The sequence below is a fragment of the Hyperolius riggenbachi genome, chromosome 3, assembly GCF_040937935.1.
Source record: "Hyperolius riggenbachi isolate aHypRig1 chromosome 3, aHypRig1.pri, whole genome shotgun sequence".
NCBI classification, from domain to species: Eukaryota; Metazoa; Chordata; class Amphibia; order Anura; family Hyperoliidae; genus Hyperolius; species Hyperolius riggenbachi.
The window spans coordinates 306,305,165-306,318,117 of NC_090648.1; the positions used below are offsets into that span (position 1 = coordinate 306,305,165).

The window sequence follows — 12,953 nt, forward strand, 5'->3', positions numbered from 1 at the left end:
TGACCAGTAACTTCTTTTTTGGAGCTGATGTTGTTGGTTAACAAGTCACCTGGGCTATGAATGGAAACAGTGGTGTTAGCTTTGTTTAGAGTTTGCTGAAAGCACCAGAGCGTTCGAGTATTCACACCATACTAGCTGTGATACATTAAGCAAGCGCCAGATGCTTGGAAACACAATACTTTAACATGGGAGTCCTTCACAGCATGTGATTCGAATACAGCGTCTGTTCAGTGCTCCGCCTGGGGTTACTTTTCACTAACAGACAGCTTTCCTCTTGGAAAGAAATGTGTTTTAGAGCGAACTCTGGTCTTAACATAAACTTTTGTGCCATTTTATGGACAGAACTGTGTGGGTCTCTAACTAGAACACATTCGATTAAAAACATTTTCCTAATTTTCTTAGTTGGTTCAGCTGCTGATGTGCGCATTGATAAAACTTTTATGCTGGGAATACACGGTTCGTTTTTGCCTTCGTTTAAACCTTCGATTCGTTCGGTAAACGAATCGAGTGTTGAAAACGTATGTGAAAATAGTCATAATCTCATTATAGTTTCGATTAATAGACCCCAAAAACGAACGACTAGTGATCGAACATGTTTGATATTATCTCTCTTTATCCATCTAATCGAGCCATTGGTAGGCTTGATGGCTGTTCAGATCGATTATATATTCGTTTATGCTAGTCCGTCCCTGTAAAAAGGGATTTTCATTTCGTTTCTTTGCAGCCTTCGATCATTGGAAAAACGAAACCATCAGAATCGAAAAAAAAACCGAAACCGTGGGTGGTGATATTAACCGTATGATCGATTATTTCGGGATCGAAAAGGACAAAAGGCACAATCGAAACGAAGGTTTAAACGAAGGCAAAAACGAACCGTGTATTCCCAGCATTAGGCCAGATACCAAGCCTGGAATTTGTAGCTATGCTCGCTATACTATAAAATAAACTATTGCTGATAAGCTTTTTTTTATATTTCTTTGACACAACTGTAATGAGAGGCATATGGAGGCTGCCATATTTATTTCCTGATTCTAAAAAAGTACCAGTTGCCTGGCAGCCCTGCTGATCTATTTGGTTGCAGTAGTGTCTAAATAACCCTAGAAACAAGCATGCAACTAATCTTGTCAGATCTGACAATAATGTCAAACACTTGATCTGCTGCATGCTTGTTCAGGGTGTATGGCTAATAGTATTACAGGCAGAGGATCAGCAGTACTGCCAGGCAACTGGTAATGTTTAAAAGGCAATAAATATGGTAGTCTCCATATCCCTCTCACTTCAGTTGTCTTTTAAAATGTACTGATTTACTTAGTCACTGATTTACAAGTGAGCAGCCAGTGAAAATGGAATACCTGATATGCACACTTATTCTTTTTTTGGAACTTAAAACCTAATGAAAGTCAAAGTATAATATTGACACCCAGATAGCAACACTTAATTTATCTATTTTGTATTTATATTGTTATTATTTATTAGTTTATATATCACTGGCATTTTTTGCATGGCGCACAGAGTATACTGTTTTGTCACTTAACTGTCCCTCAGAGGGGCTCACAATCAAGCCCCTACCATAGTTACATGACTATGTATATATTGTATAGAGTATGTTTTGCAGTCTAGGGCCATTTTTTTTTAGGGGGAGGCCGATTAACTTATCTGTATGTTTTTGGAATGTGGGAGGAAACCAGAGTGCCCAAAGGAAACCCATGCAGACATGGAGAGAACATACAAATGCTGTGCAGATAATTCCCTGGCTGGGATACGAACCAGGGACCCAGCGCTGCAAGACGAGAGTGCTAACCATAACTTTAAATTGTCAAAAACTACCTGTCAGAGGGGCTCACAATATTATCCCTACCAAGTCAATTTTAAGGGAGCTTGTATGGTTTGGGATGTGGGTGGAAACTGGAGTACCTGTAGAGAACTAGTGTAAACAGGAAGAACATTTAAACTCCATGTAGCATTTCAAACTGGGCACCCCGCACTGCAAGGCAAGTGTGTTATTTACTAATCACTAACCCCCCCCCCCCCCCCCCCCCCGCTACCCACTTTGAAAGATGGTCAGAATTGGCAACTTCCATATTTCACTAATGTCAGTTTAATTTTAACAATTAAAAATCAGCAGGTCTTTTAGAATCATAAACGTGTTCATTTCCCAAGCATGACTGGGTCATGCATGGAATTGGGTTTGGCACTTGCATAGCTCACAGCAGAAACCTGTATATAGCTAGAAAACAGATCACAAAAAATAAAAAACATCAATGAGAGCAAGAAACATTCCTAAAGCAGTCTATATGGATCAATTGCTGCGCCCTCAGGGTGGAAAGATAGGGGTGGGAGCATGTGCTAGAGGTGGGAGGGCACGGATGGAGTTCAAGAGGTTGACCGCCGAGGGGAAGAAAGAGTTGCCTTGAAATTCGTGGAGATGGCCCGAATCCTGCGGCCTAATGGTAGATGACTGAAAAAGCAGTGGCCAGGGTGAGAGAGGTCAGTGGCAATCCTCATCGCTCTGGTGCGCAGGCGGGGTTTCTGGAGAAGGGCCAGTGAGGGGAGGGGTATCCCTATGATTGCTGATCTGAGGACCCTCTGTAATTTGTATCTGTCCCTGGTGGTGGAGCCAGACTAGAATAGAGGAGCAGAGGACAGATTCTATGGTGGCGGTATAAAAGTTTGTCAGCAGCTCCTGGGCCATGCCAAACTTCTTCAGTTGACGTAGGAAGACAAGTCTCTGTTGGGCTGATTAGTTGATTTGATTTGAGGTCAGATAACGATAAAACTGCACTTCTCTAGGTAGTAAATGTGTGCAGACCATTAGCCTACATGAGCATGCTTCCCCATTCACACTGTGCATAGAAGGGTAGAGCCTCCATACTTCTCTCACCAGTGAGTGATGTGTTGGTTGTACCTACATCTTATATCAAATGCTGAGGAGTTCCCAAAACTCATTCCATTGCTTGAAAATCTTCTACATGTGCATTATTGTGAGGTCTGCAGTAAATCTAAGCACATGAAATTTAAATAAAAGGTAAAGGTTGGATTCCTTTAATTGTCATCTTTGATTCACGATATATTGATCATTTTATTTGTTGACAGAGGCAATTTTATGTACATGCTTGTAATGGTAGGTTTATAATAGTCACTTAATCCACAGGTGTCAAACACAAGGCCCATGGACCATATCCGGCCCCACACACCATTTGATTTGGCTCTCAAAAGCTTCAAATCTGCATGATTCTAAGCAGTAAAGAAAGGAGGAAATTAGTCCATGCTGTATACTTTTGTGTAACGGGTCTTTGACATTTCCATCACAGGCCATTGCAGATCTATGTCAGCTATTTTTTGTGCACATTTTTCTTTAAATAAATGCTGACTCCCCATCTCTCATTGGAATTTGTTGCATAGCTCACTGTTTGCGCACTTTCGCTGCACACATTTAAAAGCATGGCGTTTTAGGCCTTCCTACTCATACCATCAAAAGGTGCGAGGAAGCATTATTTTTAAGGGTTTGTTCAGACTGGCATCTTTCAGTGTCCCATTCTGCGGTGTCTTGTTCGGGGGCCTGTGCAGGCTTTCAGCGACAATCGATGGCGCCCCGTTGCGATCTGTGCTTTCCGTCCCCGCAGGGAGACGTGAAGACGGAATGCCGTGTTTGCGTTAATGACTGTAAACAGCTATTATAAATGCTCCCATTCACTTGAATAGGAGCGTTGTATCAGATGCCCGCGTAATCTCGACCAAGCGTCTGTGTGAATCGTCCCTAAGCGAGACAGCTGTTAGCTGTTTGTAGCTGCTACCCCCATTCTAACACCCATCAACTGTCCTGGGTATCTAACAATATACCTGCCACTTCTGGCTTGCTGTGTGCAGATTTGTGAAATACAATACAGGTTGCCGCTGTCCATTTCTACCTTTTTATTTTACTGCAGATGACAGCATACTGCCTTCCCACCCAGAGGAGGAAACCACTGCAAAGGCCACATTTAGGTATTGCACATGACGTTTGTAGGGTGCCTTCCCAATACACTACCCTGTTAAAATTTAATAAACTATGTAGCTTGCAACTAAGACCATGTTTCAGATTTTTGGCCCTTTATATGATTGAGTTTGACACCCCTGACTTAATCTATGAGGGAGTTCCTGTAATAGTTAAAATAAGATTTGGGGGTACCATATCACACTTGTAATGAGGACTAGTGTGAATTTGTCTGAGTAATTTTAATTAGACTTTTGACAGTATTGCTGTACATTGCCATGGAATCTCCACTATATTTGATCTGCCATACACACAGTTACTGGTGCACATTTACAGTGTAACTGTATGTATCATTTTTCTTTTTTTTGTTCTCCTTAATGCAATTGCTAAGTGCTTCAGAATATGCTGTGGCTAAATACAATCTTTATAATGTGGCTGATCAGTGCTCCTAACATCTACAGCACTGTTTAAATGAGACATTTTAACCCTGTAGGCAATTGATTTTTAGGCTGGGTTAAAGGCATTTGCAGTCAGTAGATGCACAGGTGCTGTCCATTTGCCTCAACACACCTGTGCTACTATTTACAGTTAGATTATCTGTCCGCTTAGCTGTTATTTTCCACAATAATAATAATACAAGACCTAATGGTATCCTGTTTGCATGTAAACTGAGATGATCTCTGCCCCTAATTTTCCACTTGTTATATTACCTGTTTTCAGTGACTCAATTATATTATCTCATTTGTTATTTGGTCTCCTAGGCTACCACTCCACAAGATGTTATTTTGGCCATTCAATGACCAGGGTCTCCTAGTGGTCTGTTGAAAACAGTGGCTTGTCGAATTTCCCTTTTTTTTTTGCACAAAAGATCATTAATAATAAATTGATCTACTGTCGTATAAGACTACTTTTTAACCCAGGAAAATCTTCTCAAAAGTCAGGGGTCGTCTTATAGCTCGGGTGCTTAAACTTCTGAGCCGGACTGTATGCAGCGAACGTATGAAAGCAGCAAGGGCTATGCTGTACAAGTATGGTAGAAAAAAAATCCACTCATCGGGATTCATGGAAAGAAGTGACTTAATGCGGTCCTGATGAGGGGGCACCTCACTGGGAAGGTGTAAATGAAGGGTGGAGCAAGCTGCATGTGTCTGGGACGCCCGGGGTATGGAAAAAAGAGATACAGTGGAGCTGTGCCCAGAAAAACTCCTCTTTCTGGCTCACCCCTTGTATCCTATTACCAGACCTCCTTCTCTGCTTTTCAGATCTCGCTCCTAAAAACTGCAGGGGCGGGCCAGACTGGTGAAAGAGGTGTGTTTGCGCTACTGCACTGATGGTCTTGGAGACAGGGACAACTGACCAATCCAAGCAGGCTTTGTGTACAACAACCAGCCAATCGCCGGTAAGGTACATTGCTTGCTGTGATAGGCTGATTGTTGTGTACTGGGTACCACATACAGTACAGCACCAGTATTTGTACCTGTTAATTCAGTATAGCTACAGTACAGTATACAAATGTCCTGCAGTCAAGAGGGGTAGTTTTATACGGCGAGTTTATCCCAAAATGTATATTTTAACTGGAATAGTTGAGGGTCGTCTTATACGCCGGAAAATAGGGTATGTTAAGGTAAGTTTTGTGCTTCTGTGGCAGTGTTGTCCAGGAGTGATCAGAAATGGTCTATTCTATGTTACATCGCTACACTTTCAGTAGCTACTTGTCTGTACCTGCACATGGTAGGTTTTTACCAGACTACAGCTTTAAGGGAATAGACTATATAAGTATATTTACCGATAAATGGAATGTGTGCAATGAGCTGCCTAAGATGCAAATAATGCAGATTATCTTTTTGATATGTAACAGTGCTTATAGAAATGCTGTCCGGTATATAACAAATCATCTGGGTTTCATAATGAAACAATATTCTGCTTTGGCAAGATTTAGATGCACCTTCATTATCCAAATAATTTTACGTTCACTTAAATCATAGTATTAAATATGCGGACCATACTAGTTAATTAAAACAGTTGCTAATAGATCACATCTGTGCGATTCATTAGTAGTATTGGCAGGGGAATGGGAGACACAGCTTGGCAGAGAATGCCAGATGGGGCAGGGTGACCCTCCCAGCAGTGTTTTGGGTGACTTGAAAGCTGCTGGCTACTGCCAAGTTATTAGCCTGCAAGTGGCCTCTGTACCCTAGACAGTTTGCTGATCAAGTTGAATGAATCTAAACCTACTCACTCATAGCATACATTTATTACAGGCACAGTTTAGAAACATTGAACTTCTAATTTTACAAGATGTATTTGCTAGAGCAAAATACTGCAAGTGTTAAATCTTGATATTATATACTGCTCATACATTTTACCAGAACTTTTATGTACAGATTTCATGTACAGTATTTAGTGTACCTGAGGCAATATGTGACATGATGAGATAAACATGGGTATTTGCAGTACAAAACATATTAACCAGACTGTTTTACTAGTTTATTTTATTTTGCTGATGGAGTTAATTTTCAGGCATGCAAGTGACAGCTTCTGTCTTGTCGGTACCTTGTCCTGAATTTAGTAAACATCACTGATAAGCAAAGTACAGCCATAAAAGTTTTCCTGGCAGAATGCAACTTCTGAGGGCAGGAAGAGATAAAATATATATGAACTATTGACCTTTTTCTAACTCTGGGACACTTAATAGCCTGCCACTGATTAGAGACAGTAGAACATTCAGGCTAAGAACACACTTAGCAGAAACGCTAGTGTTGCAGAAAACACAGCTTTTTGCCTGCAATGTTAGTCAATGGGCCTAGGATACACTGCTTCCCCTGCAGTATTACATTTTTTTGTGTGAATGTATTCTGACCAGGGATCATACCAGTCCAGTCCAGTGCTTGCTGCAGGTAGGAAATGTTCTGTGCTATGACAAAAGGGCAAATCTAGTATAAACTAGAGCTAACTGTGTCCTGCTCGGGATGTTCTTTCTGCCCCAAGTTCTACAAAATGGTAAGCTAGACATCTTCGTAATGAATCTGTCTTATTAAAGTATTTTCTTTAGTAAAAAATGTATTCTAAAGGAAAGTGACCAGTTAGGTGAGGATGTGGTGACATTTAGGATGACCTAATGTGGCATTATGTTTCACATATCTATCTGATGATTTATGTATGTTTAATCAAATGACATTTACACTTGTGCTCCTTTGATAATGGATTTGTCTTCAGTTGTCTTTTTGAATGATGTTTGCATATTTATGTATTTATAAATGTTTTATGCAGATCTTGCATAGACTTAGATCTTTGTGTAGACTTACTCATTTTTAAATTTGAGAAAGCTACAGCGTAGTTTGGATTATGGCTTTTCAAGGAATGCTAAACAGGTCAGTGGGCTGTTTCCATGGTCCCTCAGTAAGCCAGTACCAGAAATGCCTCCTTGTCTTCAGTTTTCATAGGCTGGAGCATGTACTGAAAACTTAGAGTGCCCGGAGGAAACCCACGCAGACACAAGGAGAACATACAAATTCTGTGCAGATAGTGCCCCAGCTGAGATTCAAATCAGCGTTGCAAGGCGAGATAGCTAGTCACTATGCCACTGTGCTGCCCGGAAGGGACAGAACTGTATCTTTTATTTCTTCTAGCGTAATAGGATTGTTTATTGCTAGTGTATACTTAGGGGAGAGTCAGGGACCTTTCCCCATTTCTCATTTCTCACTTGAAGGCCTCTTGCACACTGCAAGTGAATCTGATTCAGATTCCGCTTTTTAATCAGTTTTTACATCCGATTCAGATTCCGATTTGCAGTGTGCAGGGAGCAAACTGCAAATCGGAATCGGATGTAAAAACTGATTAAAAAGCGGAATCTGAATCGGATTCACTTGCAGTGTGCAAGAGGCCGAATAAAGATACCCTTTCGAAGTATACAGACCTTGGTAATACAGGCTGGCCCCTACTTACAAACAAGTTACATTCTGGGAGTTTGTAAGTTGGATTGGTTTGTAAGTTGTGTCATGTGATATATAGTAAAATTTGGATGCAGTAGTTTTTGACATAAACTGTTTGTATTTTATTTTTTTCAATATACTTTGAATTTGTTTCTAAACTACTTAGAACAGTTTATACAATACTGTAACATGTAACAACAAAAAATGGTAATAAAAACAGTACTGTGTATTGTGTACATGGAGACAATTTTGTTGAAAAAATGTTATGTATGTATAAAAAATTGTTATTTGAGCCGTTTGTAAATAGGGGGCTGCCAGTACTGATAAAAAGCCAAAGGCACGTTTCGTACATAACAAAATTTGCATGTGATTTACAGTTTTTGCGAAATTGCATTTGTGGCACATCAGACCGCACAATAGCATTGCACTTGACTTGTTTTGACTTGTGTTGAGGTGCAAATTTTTGCATGTGAATTCTCTGCATAAAAAAAAAACTGCCTAGATGTACACTCTTTTGCTGCACCAGGTATGCGATTCACTTACAATGAAAGTCAATGGTAATTGGGGAGTTATAGTTTGCAAATCTGAAAATTTGCATGCGTATGCTATGTTAGAGGAACTCCAGTGAAAATAATGTAATAAAAAAATGCTTTATTGTTAAAATTATGTATAAATGATTGTCAGTGTTTGCCCATTGTAAAATCTTTTAAATCCCTGATTTACATTCTGACATTTATCACATGGGGACATTTTTACTGCTGGAAGGTGATGTAGCTGCTGCTTGCTGTTTTGGCAGTTGGAAACAGTTGTAAACAGCTATTTCCCACAGTGCAACAAGGTTCACAGACCAGAAACTGCCAGGAGTACCATGGTTCTCAGTTTCTTGTGGGAGGGGCTTCACCACAATATCAGTCATACAGCGCCCCCTGATGATCCGTTTGTGAAAAGGAATAGATTTCTCATGTAAAAGGGGGTATCCGCTACTGATTGGGATGAAGTTCAATTCTTGGTCACGGTTTCTCTTTAATTACATTTAATATCCTGTAAATTAACTTTGTCGGTATGCATGGAAAAATCGCAATGCTGGAATTCACATAAAAATACAAACAAAAAAGAAGATTCTGAACCTAAAAATGCAAAATGCAGATTTCACACATGCAGAAAAATATGCCCAGAAATCCCATGAACAGTGTGAGGGCTTTTGCACACTACATGCGATTCCGATTTGCAATTTTCACACAATTTTACATGCGATTCTGATTCACTATTTTTAATCGGTGCCGCATACTGCATTTTTTTTCTGCGTTTTCTTCTTTTGATAGCATCTAGGGAAAATCGGACTCGCAAATCGGATTTGCAGTGTGCAAGGGCCCTGGCTGCCTTATGGATTTAATCAAGGCCAGTGACAAGTTGTTCATGAAGGTCAAATGCTGCATTTTTACTTTTTGTTGTTGGAAATGCTTCTGAAGCTTGGTTTACACTATGCTGGTTTGCGCTGCATCTGATTTGATGGTTGAGCTGTCATTTGTTGCAGTGGTTGTTACGGGGTGGGCTGCTGTCATTTCAGACCAGAGGTATATCACTCATCAGAGGAATGCAATTGCAATCCGATATCCGGGAAGATGCATGCAGCAGGCCTTGTACTTTGGACTGCAGTAGACAAAAATTAATAGGTGATGTGAGATGTTAGTCCTTGATCCATTGTACAAAAAGGCCCATAGAATGATGAGTAACAAAATAATAGTTGTACAATGAGATGTAAATGCCTCCACGCTTCACCTTTTGCCTTTCTTCTTCTTTTTTTTTTTTTTTGTTTTGTGCCAGGGCTTAAGGAGTTTTTAGTACTGTTCTCTTGTCTCTCCTCTCTTCCATCCCTACTATTTTCTGTGCGGCTTCTTCATGACCCTTTCTATGCAGGTGATTAGTCAGGCCTACCAAATTATTTGGGTGCTTTCTCTTCATCATCTGCACAAATGGGGAGTGTTCAGGTGTGGTAAGACGACAAGGCAACACAAATCACATAGCTTGAGGAAAGCAAGGTGGAACAGACTTGTGGGAAAGCGAAAGGTACTTCCGTTGCAGTAATAATGAACAGGAGTGCAAAAGTTAGGGGGGAAAAATAGGATTTTGGTTAAGTACATTTTTTTTTTTTTTTTTGTCGATATTGCCCACTCCCAGTTCTGTACTTTAAGGAATTAGGTATGCATTTGAATCAAGGCACATTGAATTCCACTTTATGGGCCATGGTATTATATGTTGGCAACAAAATGCTAGTGGGACATAGTTGAAACGCAACTAATTGTAGTGAATAGCCATTGGCAATAACTGATTTGTCTTGTTGCGGGCTGAAATGTTGTGACTCAGCTGTTGACAATGGATCAGCCATGCTGTTGCTACCAGCACCCTATATTACATCTTGGCTGCGTTCTGCTTTTTCCCTGCTAGGATTTAGCTGGGGACAGAGAAATCACCATTGTGAAATGGGTTTTACCTCATAAGTTTACTGTATCAGAATTAGTTATCTATTGTATATTTAACAGGCCCATTGTCGGGACCTGGGGACTGAGTTTACTATAGCCAGAAGTTTACTATATCAGAGTTTATTACGAGATTCTACTGTAGTTACTGCAGGGCAGACTCTCTGTCATGGTGGTCTGAGTCTCTTTACAGTTTATTTTTAGTCTGACTTTAAACTTTCATTTTGATGTGTTGCTGAAACAGGCCAGTCAAAAAGCATCTAGGAACATGTTTTAAAAACAGTGTGAAAGCTGAGTGAAGGTGTGATCATCATTCTATTTTTAAACTAGTAGAAATATAAAAATGACGTGAAATAGCTAGTTTTCTGTCAGCAGTCATTCGATATAAACACGGGACATGCTGAAACACAAAACTGGAAAGCCTTCAGACTTAATACATTGCTAAGGCTTCTTTGAGACGGATGGCTAAATTGTGCGCTTTTGGTGCAATTTAAATGCATCTGAATGGCAGTGTTTGTAATGCCACTTGTGTCGGCTCTGCAACAGAAAACCGCGACATGACTCACCTGAGCGCAGCCACGCTGAGATGTGACTCTATTGGGTGGCCCCCTATCCACTGCCCATACCGAGTGTTAACAAGCGCCTGGCCAGTGTTGGAGAGCAGCTGAGAGGCACTGAATTCATGACCTTCAATTGCCTGTCAGAGTCCTCAGGTGCATGCCAATATTTAGGAAATGAAAACTGTAGTGTGAACAGGAGTGTGTTAAGTTTGAAGGTTTTCCCATTTTATATCTAAATTGTGCCTACTGGATATATGCTGTATACAGCAACAAATGAAGAAAAATCCATATAGAGGCCCAGTGGTGTAACTAGAGGAGAGCAGCCCCTGCAATCGTTTGTCTGTGTGGGGCGGGCCCTAACCACTAGCCTTCCCTTCCTCCAATACAGGGGACTGCACTTCAGATCAGGTGTTCTATGGCTACACTTGCTATGGGTGTGAAGATCATGATGGCCACACTTGTTTTATGACCCTTGTGAGATGGGCCCCAAGGCTGTGATGGGCATCAAGGGAAAGCAAGGGAAGGGGTGTGAACATTGGGGCCCCATGAAGTGTAGTTGCGCCACATGTGGACTCTTTAGTTGTGAACTCCCAGATTGGTCCTAAGGGCAAACTGTTGTTTGGCTAAAATAGCACAATGAACCTATTAGGAAACACACCAAATCATTAAGAAGGTTCAAAATAATGTGTAATGTACCTAAAGAGAAGGAACACACTGGGGAACTCAGCAACACCAGAAAGTCAAGTCGTTCTCAGAATCCAGCTGTTCTGGATGATTACAGAAGTTACAGGGTGAAAAGAAAGGTAGACTTGCTATTGTCAAAATCTGACAGAACGAAAAATATAAAACCTAGACCAGCTGAATTATATTAGTGTCAGGAAAATCTAATTTTGAGCTTATATACAGGTAAGCTGAGTAGCTTGAAAGGTAAAATTGACAAAACACCCACAAATTTCAATAGATGTGTCTAAGAAACGTAGCCCACAGGCATCCAATATCTATACTTTATACACTGATAACGGGGCTGATCCCAATTCCTGCACTGCTTTCTTTTTGCAAAGGTAGGAAGACCGTTTTGAGAGGAAGAGTAGCTTAGAATCTGTGTTATAATACGAGTATGGTCAATGTTATTATGCAACTTACAAGTTGCCTGGCTTGTGAGCTTTCTGGGCGGAGCTATGCTGCTGTAGGGTGCTGAGAAGGGTGCTACTTGCACTGGTGCTGGTGAAATGATCCATCATTGCTTCTACAGCTCCACATGGGAATTTGCATATGTAACTCTGTGTTTTCTCCTCAAACCACATCATTAAGAGGATTTCCAGTCATTGGAAAGCTTACAATTAAAACTAGAGCTGACATCTTTTTGGCTTCAACAATGATTTATATATAGGTGCTATAATATCATTGTGTGGTGTCATTATTTTTACATTTTATTTTTTATTTATTTTGTCAAAGTCCCCCTTTAAAGAGAAAATCCGACCAAGAATTGAACTTTATCCCAATCAGTAGCTGATACCCCCTTTTACGTGAGAAATCTATTCCTTTTCACAAACATACCATCAGGGGGCGCTGTATGGCTGATATTGTGGTGAAACTCCTCCCACAAGAAACTGAGTATGTACTCTTGGCAGTTTCCTGTCTGTGAACCCTGTTGCATTGTGGGAAATAGCTGTTTCCAACTGCCAAAACAGCAAGCAGCAGCTACATCACTTGCCAGCAGTAAAAATGTTACCATGTGATATCAGAATATAAATCAGGGATTTAAAATATTTTATAATGGGCAAACACTGACTAAATCATTTATGCATAATTATTGTAAAAACTAAGCACTTTTTTTTTTTTTTTTTTTTTTTTTTTTTTTTAAACAGGTTTTATATTCTTATTTGTACATAACTGTTTTCTAGCTGTTTTTCCAGGACATAATAATTATAGAAGATTCATCTTTGTTAACAAGAACAATGAAATTAATGACTAGTGGCAAAAGAGTGAAAACTACTGCCGTTGGCAAAGA

The 12,953-nt window shown here is 40.2% G+C and overlaps 1 protein-coding gene across 2 annotated transcripts in view; it reads left to right on the plus strand.

Moving 5' to 3' along the window:
- Positions 1-12,953, plus strand: part of OSBPL8 (oxysterol binding protein like 8) — a 289,354-nt gene that overhangs the window by 33,250 nt on the left and 243,151 nt on the right. The window lies entirely within an intron of this gene.